The sequence below is a fragment of the Harpia harpyja genome, chromosome Z (assembly GCF_026419915.1).
Source record: "Harpia harpyja isolate bHarHar1 chromosome Z, bHarHar1 primary haplotype, whole genome shotgun sequence".
NCBI classification, from domain to species: Eukaryota; Metazoa; Chordata; class Aves; order Accipitriformes; family Accipitridae; genus Harpia; species Harpia harpyja.
In genome coordinates this window covers 4,438,540-4,457,255 of record NC_068969.1, presented here as the reverse complement: position 1 = coordinate 4,457,255, position 18,716 = coordinate 4,438,540, and the positions used below count along the sequence as shown (strand labels likewise).

Below are 18,716 nucleotides of genomic sequence, written 5' to 3'. Positions count from 1 at the left end.
TGACTTTTGTTCTGCTGATAAAAGGTAAGATACCCAAATTAAATATCTAACAGCTGCTAGTGATGTCTCGTTTCAGCTGAATTAGGTTATTGGGGAAATCTCCAGTCATATCCTCTTCTGCACTGCACTTTCTTACTTGTTCTTTTACCTGCATATAAACAGTAGAAACAAACTAAGCTGAAGACTTGCCAATGCTAAAAGGAGTACGTGCTCCTTTCGTCTTGCTTGTGCTAGACCTAGTGCTCATCTGACCACATGATCAGCAAGCCAGTCCCAATCTCGTCATCCAGCAGCAGATGTCTTTTTGGTTAATTCTTGTTCTGTGACAATTGATTTGGGTGATGTTGTACTCAGGTGCCACAGTCAACTCAAGAGGTGGAGGAGGAGCGTGTGGCTGGGAGAGGGAGGGAATTAAGACAGAAGTGGGAGAGGAGAGAAAGAAGTTTGCAGTTTTAGCGCTTAACAGAAAGCTTCCAGATATTTGCAAGTGTTTCTTGCTTGTATTTGTTGTACTATAAACCTGGAGTAGTATGTAAGTAGAAAGAGCTGTGCAAAATTATCAACGGTCCTCTGGCATCTTCCCTGCCTCCTGCCCTGAGGCCCCCTACCACTGTATGAGAGCAGATTTGCTTTGTGGTGTTCCCTGAAGGGCAGTAAGCTGACCCTGCATGCTCGTACTTACTCAGAAGCAACTTCTTGTGGAGTTGCACAGTGTGTTACTACTGAGAGAAGTAGGGTTTTGACATAGAATGTCTTTAAAGACACGTATCTATGTACAGTGTGACTATGTTCTTCAGTGATATTCCAAGAATTTTCAATTCACTTTGTCACATCATCTTTGTGGTATGTCATGTATTTTTCTTTCAGATATTTAGAAATCTACATTAAGTCATTTGTATTAGGAAATTTACAGTTAAGAAAGTGGTAGGTTAAGTGTTCCAAGGTGTGATAGTGAGTTTGTTTTGATTACCTGCCTTCACCTGACTGTCCTAGCATGGATTCTGATCTTTGCAGTTTGCTTTGCCCTCATCATTTATGTATCTTTGAATGTGCATTTTGGTAATACTTGGGTTGCCAGTAAGTTCTATGACATTGCAGTGTTTAAAAGTTAAATGTGTGTGTAAAATACTTTTTTTAACGATGATTACTGAAGTATATGACAATAGAAGTTTGGTTTATATGTTAAGCTTGTAAGAGGAAACGCTTTTAGTTAACACATAGTTGGACAAAATAGAAACCAGCTAATTCTGTCCTTTAGCTGCAGAGAAAATGGCAAGAAACTACACACACATGCACACATATGAAATTTAGGAACTACTCTGGTGTGCTAAATCAGTTTTCGTTATTCAGAAGAGTAACTTGGCTTACATAATTAGAAATTGATTGAAGTGCTGCATCTTGGAAACTTTGCCTCTAATGTTACTAAATTCATGTTCTTGTTTGGAGAGAGCATGGACTGGTTCACGATTAATATACAGTGAATTCACCACTGCCAGGGATATACGTGAGGCTGGAATTCCAGATTATGGAAGAATCCGGACAGTACACGTCCTGTGTGTTACAATCCATAGCAATGGGCCTAGCAGCCTCGCTGCGTTTGTGCTGCGTGGATTCCTCACTCCTGGCACGAGGAATGCTGAGCAGCGCGCTGTGGGCACAGCCAGGTGGCTCCGTAAGGCCCACGTAAGGTCCACATCACACACAGCGCAACCAGCGCTGCCCTCAAGCTGGCTGCTCAAAGGCAGTTTGTTGCATCTGTAGTATGCTTCCAGTTTTAAGCCGACAGCGAAGTAACACCTGAGTTGGCTTCTGCTGGGACCCCTCGGCTGTGTTACGCGGTGTTTGTGAGCACAGGTTAGCCACGGAAGCAATAGAGCTGCACGAGCTGCCTGTCTGCAGTCCTGCGTCCAAGCTGCCAAGGCGATCTCTCTGTGACGTGGTTAACTCACAGCCTGGATTAGTTGTTGGTGAATAACCGTCATCTGGAATTTGAACCAGGTCTTGTAAATTATCTCGTTTATATGGTGAAAGGGAAGGGGATCGCATGTCTTTGAACTGTATGGAGCGCATTCATTCCTGATGCATAATAATAAAAATAAACCTTGAAAAATGAGGCAGAATAGATGCTTGCAAACTTCATTGGTTTGGGGGGGCTTTTTTAGGCATTCATCATTACTTTTGCATTATTATTACTATTTTTAGTTAAAATTCAACATTTTGTTTGAATGCAGAGGTATTTGAACAGCTCAGGTAGAATTCACCTTCATTTCTTACCTGCAGAAATGGGTAAATGTGTAGCCCCAAAATATCAACAGAAAAGCACAAAATCTAACACTTTACTATAGTTCTTTATTTCATTTATGGCCTATCAGTTTTTTGAAACAGGCAGATTAATTACCTTTTGTAACAAGCTCAAATTAACATTTTATGCTTCCTTTTTTAATTAAATTAAACTTTATCCCTGAAAATTGGGATGATTGAGTCAGTGGTTGCTGCGGAAATTTTCATTTGATACATAAAGCTGTAATTGGATGTTTGTTTCCCCCTTGTAGCGTCTCCTAATCCTCTCACCCTTGGTAAGTGCTGCCTTTTGCAAGGCATCCAGAAGGATGATGTGAGTGTCCTGTAACCTGCTTCAGGCAAAATGAGCTAGATAAGCTTAATAATTTAAATTGGTGATCTGAGCTAACTTGTCTGAATTTTTGCCTGAATGATAAGATAGTGCTTGCATGAAGTATTCTGCTGACTTTGTGGTGGAGGTGGTAGCACCCTGGCAGAGAGGCAGATGGCAAGCTCAGGTGGTTAATATTGTCTTCTAGTTCAGCTTAACTTTGTGAAGATACACATCCACTTGCTTTAGTGTTTTTAGGACAAGGGCTGTTCTTACATCTCGTTTTACAGAGAATTTATTACCAGGCTTTTATACCTAGCTAAAACATGTTTTATAGTAGTCTAACCCAGACTACATTCTTACCAATGTTTGTTTTAACCATTGATTAGCCTCTGTTCATTGGAGGTGAGGGGGTAGGACAGGACATATTTCAGGTTTTGTGAAGAACTGCACTTCTGGGAACATGTAGGTTTTCATTTTGACAATTGGGACAGTAGGAGGTACAATTTAGGAAGTTGATCTGTATCTGAATGTTTTATACTGACTTTAGCTCACCACAAATTGCTAGTCTCTTTCCTGGTCATCATCAGATGAATGTTTTTTCTTTTTTCTTTTTTTCCCTTTAAGGAAGGAGAACTGTACCTGAGTTGCAGTTTTCCGTTTGAGGTTTTACAGCACAATGGCAGATTCTTGCCTCTTCTGCCTCAGAAACGAATGAAGCAAGTTCAGGTACTTACCTATTCACTGACTGCACGTCCAGTCCATATATTGGAAAGACACTCAAGTTTCATAAAATAGAGATTATGTCTTTTTTAAAAAATCAGCTGATAAAATTAGAAAAACATACTAGTGTCTCCCCATCTCTAACGCCCTCAACCCTTCAAGTCTTAAATAAAATCAGTGCACTTCAAAGTTAAATAAAAGTGGAGATTAAATCCAAGTTGAGTTCAGAGATTTAATTAGGTGTATACCAGTCAGACCATCTCAGGAAGATAGATCAAGCTGGCAAAAAAGGTAGTAAGATGGCCAACTCTAAAGGTGAGCAGAGGAAAGCATAGCCTGTGGAATAAGGACAAGATGGTTTAGGGGGAAAAAAAGTGCATCTTTTAATACAGCGTACAGGTATTTGCAAGAAGCCATCTACTTTAAAAGTTATAGCTGAGTTTGAGTTTTGTCATTCCTGCTGAAATGTGTTTGGAGGATTATGTGCTGATCCGGGTGAAGGGGAGAGGTTCAAGAGAGTGTATGTTCTCGGAGAGAGGCCAAAGTTGGCTTGTAGCAGGGCAGTAGGCCTGTTCTCTGCATTGTGTTTGAAAAAAAAAAATCAAATCCAACAGGCTTAAATCAAATATGCTGTATTCTAAACACATATATATGAGGAACTGGAAGAAGAACTGTGGTTGTAGAAGCTAATAGGTGTGGAAAAGAACTCTGCAAAGAAGTCCTTTTGGTGTCCTGAACACCAGGGATTAGATTAGGTTTGGGGGAAAGAAGTGTCTACACCTTGCTTTAGGAACCAAGCCTACATCTTTGTGGTGAAGACAGGACAAGGACATTCTGAACCACTTATTTTCACTGCAAGAGGAAGCTATCTGCTTGTAAGGAACCTGATCTTTATGGAAGGTTATCCTATCAAGATTTTCTCCTGCTTCATAACTGTTGAGATAAAAATTCAAAGCATTATTTTTTGGTTGTGTGCATAATCTGCTGCATCGATACTTGGGGTGTAAGGTACGTTATTTATGTTGTGATGACTAACGTAAAATCCATGCCTAACCTACTGCGGAGTAGTTCTGATTGTACAATTCCAAGTAAGCAGGAACGCCAAGTAATAGAATGCACTTCATTGCCAGACAATTAAACAGGAGTCTTGTATTAACTGGGATGTGTACTTCAGAAAGACCTTAGTATCACCTTTATCTTGTGAGGCTCTTCGGTTAATTGGCACAATTTTTTCTTAATTGCAGTCTTAACTGACACAGCTGGAAGCTTTTGCATTGAATAGAATTGATAATGTCTAGAAAACCTAGAGATAATCCATATTGAAATAATTTTACAGTCCCAGGGAGTGAAAAGTCTAATTCTGTTTTGTAACATTAAATAATCCTGTTTATGTTCTTGAATAGTAATGTGTGTCATGTAGCTTTGGAGGCTGGTAGTTATCAATTGTTATTCCTTTTGAGTATTAAAATTGGAGCTCTAAGCCAACACCTCATTAAAATACTTAACCAGCTCTTCCAAAGCTGATGGCTTCCAACTGGAAACTTAAATAAGTCTGTGATAAGGGAGAGTCAATAAAGACATTATGAGCAGTGTGTACATGTGTCATAAGGTGTTTGTTTTAAAAGTACAGTAATCGTAAGAACTGTCAAAATGCAATGGAGTTGTTAAACCCCTTGTTCTACTTCTACTTCGCCATAACAGCAATCTTTCTTGATATGAATATTTAGAATTATCAAATCCATGACATAACTGAATGACAGTTATTGACGAGGCATCCTGAGACACCCTGTGTAACTCAGGATGGAATTCAAACGAGCTACTAGTTGTCCACAAATTTTTGATTGTCATTCTATAAAAGCTAATTCTGTCTGTAGTTTGTATTTACCTGCTGACCTGTATAAATATATATATATATATATACACACACCTGTATTTACCTGTAGCAAAGAATTTACCTGCTGGCATATAATTCTGGCCTCAAAAGGCAAATTTTTCTGTAAATTACTAGGCATGAGCCAAACCAAACAAGGTTGTTGTGCACACATTGGAAAGTACGGAAACCAGTGACGTGGAGTTACTGAAGACGTTCATCTACATTGTTTATAATTGTTCAAAAAAAGGTGCAAGTCTGAAGCATGCATTGAACCTAACGTATTACATGGAGTGGGTGGTCTGGGGAGGAGTGCTGGGGATGATAAATGGTCTGTCAGCACAGAAGCTTGAAGAGTCAGTTAACTCTTCCTGGAAGCGTGCCATGTGGTCTGCTGTAGGGAGTCTGTCCTTTTGCAGAATGAAGTTCTTTTTCCTGCTGAGAGAAATCCATTTTTCTGTGGATCTCCTAAAAGTGGATTTGGCCAGACTTCATGAGACAAGGCTGACACAGACAGTGCTGCAGGCTCCTCTAAAGAGTGAGGTAAAGGAGTTACCTGTCTCTCCACTGAAATGGAAGCCATGAAGACAAGATACATACGCTTATACCCAAGTACGTTTTTTGTCATTCCTAGTGTAAGTGCTGAATAATGCAGCAGGGTACTGAACTCTTTTTTTTCCCTAAACCTTCAAAGACTTCAGTGGTACCATGCGGTCTAGTAAAGTTGTATTAAGGCTCCTTGTCATGTAGCTGCCCAAAGAGATACTGTTTTGTACTCACTGGTAGTCTGATACCTTCTACCAACTCTGAAAGATGGAAAAAAAGAACTGTGATGTACTTTTGAAAATTATAAGGAACTACTTATATTGGGGGGGAAATAGATATCCGAGGAGCTTTGATATGGTTTTCTTTGAGAGAGCTCCAATATTTTCTGTATGGGGTGGAGGTTATGGAGCTGTTTTTTTCCTAATGTTAACATATTAGGTTACAGGAATCTTTCCGCTTAATTGAGCAAACACAGGAGAGTATTTATGTAGCTGAAGATCTGCAACTGCCAGTAGAATTAATTAGGAGAGGAATAATTAGGCAAATAGTAGCGTCCAAATGGTCCCGATAGAAAAACGTATTGCAATCCCAATAGAAATCTCATTAATGTTGTCATTGGTGATGAGCTGCACCTTTTGCAGTACCATAAAGGGAGGCAAATGTGGAAGGATCTCAGTGGGGTGTCAGCTTGGGTATGAAGCAGAAACAATATCAAGGTTTTAAGCTGTCTAGTCTCGTTATTGTCACTTAGTCATGGCTGCAGCTCCACGATCTGCTTAAAAGCCTTCCTTGATTGAATGAGCCACTTTATGGTGAAATAGGTACAAAAGAGAAAATTTCAGGTTAGTACTTGTTATAGAATTGTTGCTTCATGTATCAGAAACAGGTTGTCTCTCATGCCGAGCAGATAACTGAGTAAAAACTGAGACAAATTAAGCTTATTTCAAATACTTTTGCTCAAATTCGACAGCTTACTGGTTCAAAGAATGGAAAAGTTAATGAGCATATTATCTAGACTTCCCATTGGAATATTAGTCATACAGTGGAATAAAAGAAAGGCTAATTAATGTGATGTCATATTTATAGTGGCTGTTCTAGGAAGTAGTGTCTGTTTGGTTCCTGGTCTGTAGTAGCAAGGTCTGCCATGTGGTCAGTGAGGGTAAATATCGTAGACATAATTCTCTGGGGGAAGCTGAGGGGGGTGCTGTAATAGAGAAATTGAGTTTTCCCCATTTTCCCCTTGTTTTGTCATCTGATAATTTTTTTTAGCTCTGTTACAAATTACTGTATAGCATTTCTCTCTACAATACTGTACAATACAGAGTTCATTTTCCAAGCATTTTTCAGAGGTGCATTGGAATGGTTTATATGACTAAAATTATTGTACTGTGAGAATATCTTTTATCAAAACCTATCAGTAAACCCAAAGCATTTCACAGATAGTCAGAGATTCCAGCTTGTGAAAGAGGTAAGCGTTACTTCCTCTGAAATAACCTCCTCCTTGCCTTCCATCTGAGGCTTGGAGAGGTTAAGGGAGCTGTTTAAGGGTCACAAATACCATCTGAAGCAACACTAGTAATACAAATTGTCTCACACAACTCCGGTTTCTAACCAAATTGGAATAATGGCCTTCATTCCTCTACCAGTGAGCTACAGTGCTGTCCTCATTTGAACTATCAGGATTTTGTTTTGGTTTTTCATCAAAATGAGCTAACAACTGAGTAGTGCACGATGTAGTAAATTCGTTTTATTTTCAGTGCTGGGTAAATTAATCCACATCAAAATAGTCTAGAGTGACAACTCTGGGAACCTTGTGCCTCTCTGTCATAGTGAAAGTTTACAATAACAGTTGTGTGCATTTTGTATTTAACTATTCCACTTCCCCTATTAGCTATAGTTGCTGATGTCTTTAACTTGGTTTCCTATTATGGTAGCAGCTGTGGATAAGTATCAGTTAAGCAGGCCTTTTATTTATGTGCATTTTTTTTAAATGTGACTATAAAATATTCACTAATTCTAGATTCCTGGGGCCATGTTTAGGGCAACCAAGTTGGTGAGGGGCCTTGAGCACAAGTCTTATGAGGAGCGGCTGAGGGATCTGGGGTTGTTCAGTCTAGAAAAGAGGAGGCTGAGGGGAGACCTTATCGCTCTCTACAACTACCTGAAAGGGGGTTGTAGTGAGGTGGGTGCTGGTCTCTTCTGTCAGGTGTCTGGAGATAGGACAAGAGGAAATGGCCTCAAGTTGAGGCAAGGGAGATTTAGGTTAGATATTAGGAAAAATTTTTTTACTGAGAGCGTTGTCAAACATTGGAATGGGCTGCCCAGGGAAGTGGTTGATTCACCATCCCTGGAGGTATTCAAAAAGCGAGTGGACAGGGTACTCCAGGGCATGGTTTAGGGGGCTGGTTAATGGTTGGACTCGATGATCTTGAAGGTCTTTTCCAACCGAAATGATTCTATGATTCTATGATTCTATGATTCTATGATTCTATGTTCAGACAGATATCTCTCTTCCTCAGTGAAAAGACACAGACATCCAAGTGGCTCTTACCATAGACAGTATGTATGAAAACAGGGTGCAGAGAAGAGATGGAAACAGTCGTCTTATTGTGGGTCTTTGAACATGGTCTAGATGAGAGGCAATGCTCAGTACTTTACTGTCCAGGCCAGAATATCTGAAGACATGGGATTCTGATTTCATCTAATACACCGAATTTGATGCCGTTTATTAGCTAACCATTTGTAGTGTCCATGGCAAAATCTTTCTTTTGACGCTTTCTAAACACAGCCCTTTTGTCCTCTTGCCCAGAATTTCTAGGAGGGCGCACAAAAGAGCTGTGCAATGAATGAGCAGCAAGACTGGTGTCTCTGAAAGGAGTTGGCTGCACTGTACATCCCAGAGCGGTAGTTTAACGCTTGCAACACGTGCGGCAGTTACATCCAATATGTCTGGGGAGCACTGAACACCTGCATTAGGGACACAGCAATGGTGACAGATGTGCAGCAACTCTGATGCATATAAAAAATACCAGTTGCTGTGCAGTTAAAGAAGGGTTGCTTCTCTCCATGGTGTTCTTGGAACAAAACATGCGAATGCGTTGTACTGTGCAAGCGTGACTAAGGCCAGTACTTTCAGAATTGACGAGATTTACTGGCATGAAAGATTTCTTCACAGCCAGCATATATTGAACGTGGACTTTGCATCTCACTTGCACAGAAGGTGCAAGTGAGATAAAGCTGGACAGAGCTGTACTGCTGAACCCTTCAGGGCTACTGGAATCCTAGAAATCTGAGAAAAACACAGAAGAAACCTTAAGCCCATCCACAGAAGCAAACAGAAAACCTTTTTCTTTGTGTGCTTTTTTTCCTTGTCACCAGAAGAAAAACAATTCCTGAAGCATTCAAACATTAGCCCAACCTAAATTGTAATACTTTTTTTCTGGGCAATTTTTTTTCTGATATCCAGAAGTAGTTTTTCAAAGTAGAATCCAGGCTAATGCAAGGACAGGAACTGTGGATTTTGAACAATGGGGAGATTGAAATAATCGAGGACACAATGGGGGTCTGATTCAGAAATAAACAGGCAATAGAAGGCTAGTGCTGGAGAGCACTTCCCAATGCTTCAGGAAAGTTAAACAGCTGAGGTGAAGCATAGGTCTGAATAAGTATAACTCTTCTCTGTTGTGCCCCAGCTGATGAGCATCCTCCCTCTAGCCCTCCTGGGTCTGTGTCCTGCCTTGCTTTTTTCACCACTAAATCAGAGAAGAAAAATCAGGTCCAATTTGTTAAGCCATTTCTACTGTAAGCCTCTCATGCATTTGGCTATCATTTTCTCATAAAATCACAGAAGAAAAAAAAAAGCAAAAGAAAAAAACAAAACAAAACAAAAACCCGAACCAACAACCCAGTGGAGAGGCTAATGGCTGAAAAAGCAAAAAGGGGAAAAGAAGTGAAGATGAGAAAGTGAAAAACATGCAGGTTACATCAGGAGGAGGCTGTGAAGGAAGGTGTTCAAAGGGCAACACTGGTCAGCAGTAGTAGGAGTGAGTTACAAAAACCCCCACCCTCCCAACCATTAACAAATCTAGTCATATTCATGTGAGGGCAGAGGCGGTGAGTCAGGAGGTTAACTGGTGTATATGACTTCGCTCTTCTTACACGTTGTATATAAAACAGTGCACCTTGGCATGGATCCCTCCTGTTAGGACTTTAATTCAACTGCAGCAGCGAGAGCAGCAGTTTCTAAACCCTGGTGCTGTTCATCCCAGTTCCAAGGCGACTGAACTTCATCGGGCTCATGTCTCCAGTGGTTAAATGCTGAGGCCCTGCTTCTTGGGGAATTGTTGTGCTGGAGGGACTCTTGGAAAAGTGTCGTCTTTACGTATCTCACGAAACGAAAGCTTGGGAGCGTGGTTTTAGCAAGCTCAGGGCTGCTCTGCCGTACGCTGGCTCCCCCGTCCACCTTTTACAGCCCAGACAATTCATTCACAATTTACACCAGTCAAATTAGTAATGAAAACCGTAATGACTGAAAAATGTAACTCTGCCTGAGGTAGCTGGAGGACTGCTGGCTCACCGTGGCTCATCGTTTCCAGCCCGGACATAAAAAGAAAGGGGTCTGGCTGTGAAAGGAGAGGGGGTGCTGGGGGGCTGCTTGCAGGGGATCTCCAAGGCGGCCAGGCTGGGGAAGGAAGCTTACACTGTAGCTTCTATTAACTTCAAAAGTCACTGAAAGCCAAACGTCCTCCTAGTTCTGATTAGAAGCTTCCCCCCCCCCCCCCCCCGGAACTTAATTGTTTCTTGCTCGTGTTTAACTGACTGAAGTTGTACTTTAACAGAAGTTAAAGTACTGGTGATACTTCCCCCCCTCCCTTTTCCTTTTTCCAAGCAGTAAAGGCTTGAGGCTGTGGGTCAGCATCCTCTGTCAGGGGACAGAGTTGCAGCCCTCCTGGGGAAGCAAATTGCTCACCCTTTCTCCCCCCCCCCCCCCCCCCCCTTAGCCATGCTGGGTCCTAGTAGCCTCCCTGCTGCCCATGTTCTCTCATCTCAGTTTAGTGTCTCTTAAAACTCTTCAAAACAGCTTAGGAAACACCGGTCCAGTAAATAAAAAGCAGGTCATCTCTCAGAATCATGTGCAAATCCCACGCAAGCCGTTTTCTAAAATTAAAGGCTGTGTGAGTCTTTTATTTGCATTACAGAGGTGTTATTGCCCTAAGTAAGAATCGATTCTAACCTGAAATTGAGTTATAATACATGCAGTCACCACTGTGACTAGCTAGGTATTTGCTCTGTGAGGCTGGCATTTACAGGTGAACAAAACCTGCACCTGGCAAATGTTGCCATCTGTGTCCTAAAGCTTTACTTCTCTGCATTCAGCAATGGGTATCATGCAGACCTAAAATTGGAGAAGTGTTTGTAACAGTTTTGTTCCACTCCCTCTTCTCCTTCCCCTTCCCAGATAATGCGAACTGTTGTGCATTTAAGGTATATTTTGGAAAGCTTGTATCTTCAGCTTGTCTTGGGTTTGGCCACTTTATTTATGAAGGCAAAGCAGAGCAGTAGTTTAAAGATAAATAGGGTTAGAGATGAATTGTCTCTACTCCAAAAATTGATTTGCAGAGATCTCTGCTGTAATTCTAACTAGTATTACTATGTACTAGATAGGCCATCACAAACGAATATGAATGCAAATTTGCTATTCTGATAGATTGTATTAGAAATGAAGAAGCTGGTTTATGCAAGGATTTTGGTTCAAAGAAGTTTTTCAGAGGAGCATAGTGTTGGCTTAGCAGGTTTACTGAGCCACTGAAAGTAATTAAATATAGATATCTCACTCTCCTTTCCTTTCCTGTTACACTACTTCACAATTAAGCTCTTACTTTTGTCAGTTTTTATATTTCCTGAATATGGGAGCAAGGATATTATATAATGAAAAATATGTTGAAGTAGAAACTGAGGGGTTCGGAATGTAATGAAAGTATGGATTTATTTTTAAAAAGAGAAAAAAAAACAATTGGCAGAAGTTAGTTGTATATTCTTTGAAAAACTAGTACTCTGCACTCCCGTTTGTTTCCACAGCCTTCAAAAGCCACCAGGCTGTGATTGACAGACCCGATGTCAGGGCAGACCAAGGCTGTGCAACATCTCACCTAGTCAATCCGTGCTTCCTGATCCCCTTCAAAAACCCAGAGAATTTTGGAGGACTAAATGCAGAGGACGGAAAGCTGTAGGCGTACAGGGACAAACTCAGTCCTGACAAGTGTAGGCACAGCTCCTGCTGGCTTTGCTAGGACCTGCGTTCAAGTCAAAGCTGAATTAGGTCCAAAGTGTTGGTGTAAGGCTGCAGTAGCACTAGTGTAGACCTGCCTTGCATAAGGTTAGGCTGCAAGTGCTAAAGCTTTGCTATCCTAAATAACTGTGGGAAAATGGGTAATAGTTAAGTGGCCTTAGAATAGCTCCATATTTTTGACAATTGTTAAATGTTTATCGTGCTTCCTGTATGAAATATCTGGTGTGCTAAATCCCAAAACAGTGGAACAACGAGGGGGCATAAATTTAAACTAGTTAAAAGAAAGTACTTTACACACAGACTCTATTCCTTGTCCCAGTAAGAGTGTGTAGGGGCAGATTGTATCAGTTGGTCTAATCAGGTATGAGACAAATTTGTGACGACAGATTGATAAACTAGTGGGAACGGTGAGCACAACAACAGTAGATGTTGGGGGAGTAAGAGGGGAACAAATAGCAGAAAGCAGGCAAAGGTGTGCTTTCCTCTGGAGGACAACTCCTATTGCTGCTCTTGGACATCAAATACTGAGCTGGATGGACCATTGGTCTGATGAATAATGTGTTCCTAGTGTTCTTAAGCTTTGCTATCTTGTGATTTATTTTTTTTAATTGAAAATGGCAAGTTCCTGTTACTGCTGAGGTCAGCAAGTTGATCATCCTATCCAAGCAATGTGAAAGTGAAGCAGTTTCTTGTTATGATGACCACCATCTCTTACAGCCCTGCTGAGACCAAGCTCTGGTGTGTAGAAACTGTAAGGAGAACAAAACAATGAAAGATGTGGAGGAAAGGGGAGAAACGGGGGATCTTTAGGAACAGAAGGGGAACAGGGGTAAAGGAGAAAGTTGGAGCAGGAGGATACTAAAGCAAATGGACTAAAATGAACACAAGGAATGAGTTCCAGAAAATAGAGCTACGAGGAATCCCTTCTGATCACTAGTGAGAAGGCTTGCTTCCACTGTTTAAGGCTGGGTTTGTATCCCCAAAATGCCACACGTTTAGAAGCCTGGCAGTTTTCCCTTGAAGGCTATAAACTCCTGAAGGGGCATGGGGGGAGTTTCTCCTCCAAGCTTCCTCCTCAAATGAAACCCAAAATAATCAATGAATATAAAATCAGTAATAAAAGCAAATCTTACAATTTTGGGAGTGTCCAACTCAAGCTTCGGGTTTTGTTTGGTTTTTTTTTAAATAGAATTTTGTGTTGATATACTGGATACTAGCCTATAAAAGAATCAGCATACACACCGACACTTGCATTGTTTGACTGGAAAGGGTAGAGTAAATCTGTGGCCTTGCCTTTTCCTAGCCCTTTAGGAGCAACTTTCCTCATGAAAGTTTTAGCAAAGAAATAATCCGTGCGTGCTTATTGCTTCTTTCAAGCTTCTATGCTTTTTAATGGCAATTAAACAGTACATGTCTTAGATCCAAAGGCAAACCAGATTCTAGTGTGCCTGACTCATTTTTCCTCTCTGAACAAAAAGGGGAAGCATCAAACCTATACGTGAGGCTGTCTAATGTTCTGGAAAGCTAGTACCTTTACCACTGCACCTCTTATGTAGATATCCAATACTTTCCAATTTTTGCAGTAATTGGTTACAGGAGGGGAAAAAATGCGTTCTCCTGTGCACAGAGAATTTCTTGATGATCTGAAATGTGTAACAGGGCTTTTCTTATCTGTAAGACGGATTGTAGCAGGTCTTGAAACATGAGAAGATTTGCCTTTTCTTGTAACATGGGTTAGTTAAATAGGGATGCTGAAAAACTGAACTAAGGAGCAATCGGAATAAAAGGACGTCTTTTAATCCAGTAATTCCTTGGTATTTGTGAGACCTACTAAAATTTTTCTTTACTTGTGTGTGTGTGCACACATGTGCAGCTTCTCTGGTACTGAGTGCTGGTATAGATGGATCAGGACTAAACAACGATATAAACCAGGTAATAAACAGGTTAGCAGTTGCATAACTCACATTGATGCAATGTGTATATATATTATACTGAGAGGAAAGTGAGAAAGTTCCTACCTCTGAAACTTAGTAACTGGTAGCGGTCAATGTTGATGTCAATGGTTAAGAATAAACAGCCTGTTGGGATGTGTGCATTTTGGGTCTTTTTCCCCTTTGGAAAACATTTGCGGGAGCAACATAAGCTCAGGTAGGATCCCAAACTCAATGTTTATAATCACCACAATGCTGTTTACAATCATCACAATAATCGTTGTCGTGCTCTATGCAGTTGTATACATAATCAGATGGTAACATTTTCAGTTTAAATATTAAAGCTATTAAAATATGGTTTAATATTGGTCATAGATGCATACCACCCTACTTTTCTGAAAAGCGTGAATAAGCTAAATTCTTCCATAATCTGTTTACAAAATAGCATGAATACTAACATTGTATTAACATACAGTTTTCAGTAAGGATAGCACCTTTTTGCGTGTGCTTGTAAAGCTTAACACTGGAAGTACTTTAATACAAGCTACAGAATAATGACATTTGTTCAAGTGTTTTGAAATGTTATTATTTTTCTTTTCTTTTCTAGCTTTGTCTCTTAAGGATCATGTTGTTGCACGTGTCCTGTTATCTGTCCCTTATAATAGTTTCTAGAGCCAAGAGGGATGTAGACATCTCAAAGGTAGAACACACCAATCGTTTCTGTTCTGAAGAGGGGAAAAATACACAGACAGACTGATGCGTATTGAAGCATGCAATATGAACTCAACCTGTGGATCAAAGAATCCACAAAAGAAAGCCCCAGATTTAGCTCTCAGTTAAAATTTCTCTTCTATGTCAGTTTTCAGACAGTCATCAGTAAGGGATAAACTCGTGATGCAGAACTGTGATAAAAACGTTGCAAATAATTCAGTCGGCAACCAGGCATAAGCCTACTGGAAAACTGGCTTCAATAGTCTTGCTGTTTAAAATGATGAATTTTAGCTGGAACTATGATATGCACTGCATTTCTTCCAGAAGATGAGATTGTAGTGATATGACTGTAATACGACAGGAAAACGTCACTGTCCCTCGTCCCCTCTCCCCTAGGCTTGTCAAATCATTATAAAACAGTTTTTTCTGTCTATACTGTATATTAATAAGGAGTACCAGAGAGTAGTTGTGATCTTATTTTTCTTTCTGCTTTTCTTCACATTTGGGAGCAAGTACTTTTTGTTTGTTTACAAATTGATGAATTTAGGTTTACATTGTTACATAAAAATTGGTAAATCTAACTTGACATCTACATTCAATTAACCACAAGAAGTTTTTCACCTGGCAAACTTTGCAACATTTGAAATATTCCCTCCTTCCTGATACTGAAGCAAAATTTTCTCTGTGTTAAATTACATTCAGTTGCATTTTCTTTAGAGACATCTTGTTGGCAGCTGTTACAGTAAAAAGGGGAAACATTGAATTCATTGCAGTTGATCTATGGTAAAATTAATTTACAAGCCAAATAACTTTTGGTTACAATGAGGTAATCTCAGTTATATAAGACAACCTGCTGGGTGCAAGTCATTCTCAAGTACAAGTCACCTGTAGTTTTACAAGACAAAATGCGAAGACTTACTTAAGTTTTTAGATAAGCAATTTTTAGACAGTATCAGTGACTCATATAGACAAACTGATTAGAAAGTCTGCAAGAGGAGATGTAACCTTTGCAGTAATTCTTTGCAGGTCACAGGGTTGATCAGTTTGAGAAACAGATGATTAGGCTAGAAGTCTTTGGTTCAAAAAAAAGACAACTTGGGATGTGACAGAGGTTGCAAAATCATTAGTGAGATTAGATAAAGACCAGCTGTTCAGCACCTCTTCTAATACAAGAACTTTGGAGACACCGCAGAAGCCTAACAGAATCAGGACATGTACTTGATTCAATACATGGCAGACTCGTGAAGCTTATTTCCAAAGGATATTAAAGGTCTACTTGTGTTGAGCAAGTGAAGTGGTATATGGAATAGAAATATGCTGAGGACTGCTAAATATAGGGAGCCACATCTGACTCGGAAGGTTCCCTGAGATGAAAATAGTCACAGTTTGGAATAGCATTTGGAGAAAGTGTTGTGTATTTGTAACTTGTGCCTTGCCCTTCCTCTTTCGTACAGTCTTATATGGCAATGTTGAAGACAGTATGCTAGTCCTGCTTTTGGTCTGATTTGATTGAACTGATCTCAATTTTTATGTCATGTCCTGATTTGGTAAATAAGAAAGGATGTGACCTTGAAGTAGATTTTGAATATGATTTTGTTGATTTTGCCATGCAGATAGACTGTTTGAACCGCAGTAAACACAGTAAGACTTAAAGTAGGTGTCACGTAGCTAGGTTGTAACCATCTTCTACCTACATCTAGGTTGTCTTCGTGCTTCTACTGACGGATTCCATGATCAAGAATGTGGGTGCTGTGGATAGGCAGAGGATCGCTGCATTGTGCGTGACAGGTACGCAGCAGAATCCTTCACTGATCTGGTAAAAAGACTTAAGTAATGGGCTTAAGTCACTTCTTTGTAGAAGTGACCCTGCTCCATCCAAGTCTGTATTGAGAATCCTGTGGAAACAAATTGTATAAATGCAGGAGGCAAAGAATTTTCTCTCCACTGTCTCCCAAAATGGGAAGGGGGCATACTACTCTAGAAATGGCACAAGAGGTGTTCAGAAAGGGCATGGAAGCAGGTCTAGATTTGGAAGCAGCACAGCTTCGTCTGCATGGTTGCTGCTTGTTGGGCTAATTAGGGACAGGAACTGAATGACAGAGTTCATTTGTGGAGAGAAAAGGGGCTGAGCAAGATAATTAAGAAATGCTGGCCTGGGCAGGTCTCTGTGATAGTAACAAAGAGGAAAAACGCTACTTTGCCCTTAACTTGGCAGCAGATAGCACTGCTGCACTGACTTAGTTGTTATGGATAGATGACTATTAATTTTTTTACCACTGACTTGACTCTTGCAAGAAACCTTGAAATAGCAAAATTAGCATATTTCCATGATGTTTTGGGGCCTCCTACTCTTATTGAAGCAAAGATCATTGACTCAGTTTCCAGCTGGACTGGACTCTCAAGTGGAGTGCATAGGGATACTGGTAGGACAGTACTTCTGTAGTACGTTCCTGTTTGTTTGAAACTTCTTAACCTGACTGAGATGCTCGGGCATGCCAGGAGGAGGCTTTTTTTTTCTAGGCAGAAGTTGCTGGCTTATGTTTAAAAGAACTATTCTGGAGCTTGGAATTTTAATTATTTTGAATCAACTTTTGGTTAAATTGTTGCTATTAAATAAAGTATTCATCTTCTGGAAAAGACATTTAACTGGCTGGGCATAATCGTGCTAGACAGTGTATTTATTTATTTCAGTTTAAATCTGCTGCTGCTAGGCTTTGGGTTGCTTTTCCTAAAGAAACACTAGGAGGAGGGGTACATAAATCAAAATTTTATTCTGAACTAATTGCCTTGTTCTGAATTGCATAAAACATTTGATCTTTTTCACTACAAAATTTCATGACAGAAGGATCATTAATATTAAAGATAATATGAAATGCAAAAGTATTTGTTGCACTTTAGATGGAAGCTTCTCTTTGCATGATGTTTTACTTTTCTTGTTTCACAGCTAAAACTAGCGTGTTGTAGCTGGATATGATGTAGTAGCAATATGGCCATAAGTGATGGTAAGCTGCACCCCAGTTTGACTGAAGAAATAGAGAATGAAAGTAGCTTCAGTCCCACCATCTCAAATAAATGTTACTCATACCTGTTCTTTACTTTGAATTTCCACAGGCCTTTTCACTTCAGCCTAGCTCTGTTTTTGCTTCTCAGGATGGAAAGCCTGTATGCAGGCTTGGAAGGAACTGTCTGAATTAGGTGCAGTGCCTTGAAACCATAGGCTCCTCTGTAGGAGAAACTGTCAAGGAGGATTCCCCAGGACTTGTACTTTGTATTTAATTTCCTGCAAGCCACAAAACTCTCCATTACCTTAAAACAATATATGACGGTTTGTACAAAAGAACTAAATTACCAAAGTCTGCAGTGTGCGACAGGAAGGGCATTGCCATGTCTCCACTTCCTTCAAGAGCTAGGAATGTGCTTGTGGTGCAGTACATCATGATTTTTTTCACTAAAGAAGCACTACAGTTTACAGTATTATTTCTAGTCCTACCCAGAACGTGAAGTAAGTGTAGCTCCCCAAATCCTCGTAGCATTTGTGTCTAGGTTCTGGACTTCTCTCCCTGTTTTTCTAGAAGTATATTTTCATGTCTTAAATCTGATGTTCTTAACTGAGTTGAGAACATTATTCAGTATAATCCTTTTGTTACGGTCTTTGAGGCACTAGGAAGATCTCCTGAAAGTGACTTTCTTTAGGGCTGGATGACTGGTGAGTCTAAGGTGTGGTTTGCAGTTGGGATTCTTTCTTTTTTATTTTCCTTCTTTGGAATCTGCTGAGGCTTCTTATGCAAAAACTTTATATTTCACTTTTACTGTAGATATTGAGCCTGAGCAAGGAAAAATATTTTCAGAGGCTGCGTAGAAAGGTGGAATACAGTATAATCATCTCGTGCACACTAACGTAACTAAATGCATGTGGAAAGTGATAGGTGAAGTACAAAGGGAAGGAGAAAGGAGCTGACTTGAAGGTAAAAATGGTCAGAATTGGTAAATCTGTCAAAGTAGCACTGTATAGGTAACCATTTTGCTTGTAAATTA

General features: G+C 40.1%; 1 long non-coding RNA gene across 1 annotated transcript; it reads left to right on the top strand.

The window, feature by feature from the left end:
• Nucleotides 1-438: 438 nt before the first annotated feature.
• LOC128137331 (uncharacterized) lies at nt 439-17,617 on the top strand. The gene is made up of 3 exons (XR_008233668.1): nt 439-3,340; nt 5,624-5,816; nt 14,578-17,617. It is a non-coding gene; the product is annotated as an uncharacterized LOC128137331 (long non-coding RNA).
• The last annotated feature ends 1,099 nt before the right edge of the window (nt 17,618-18,716 follow it).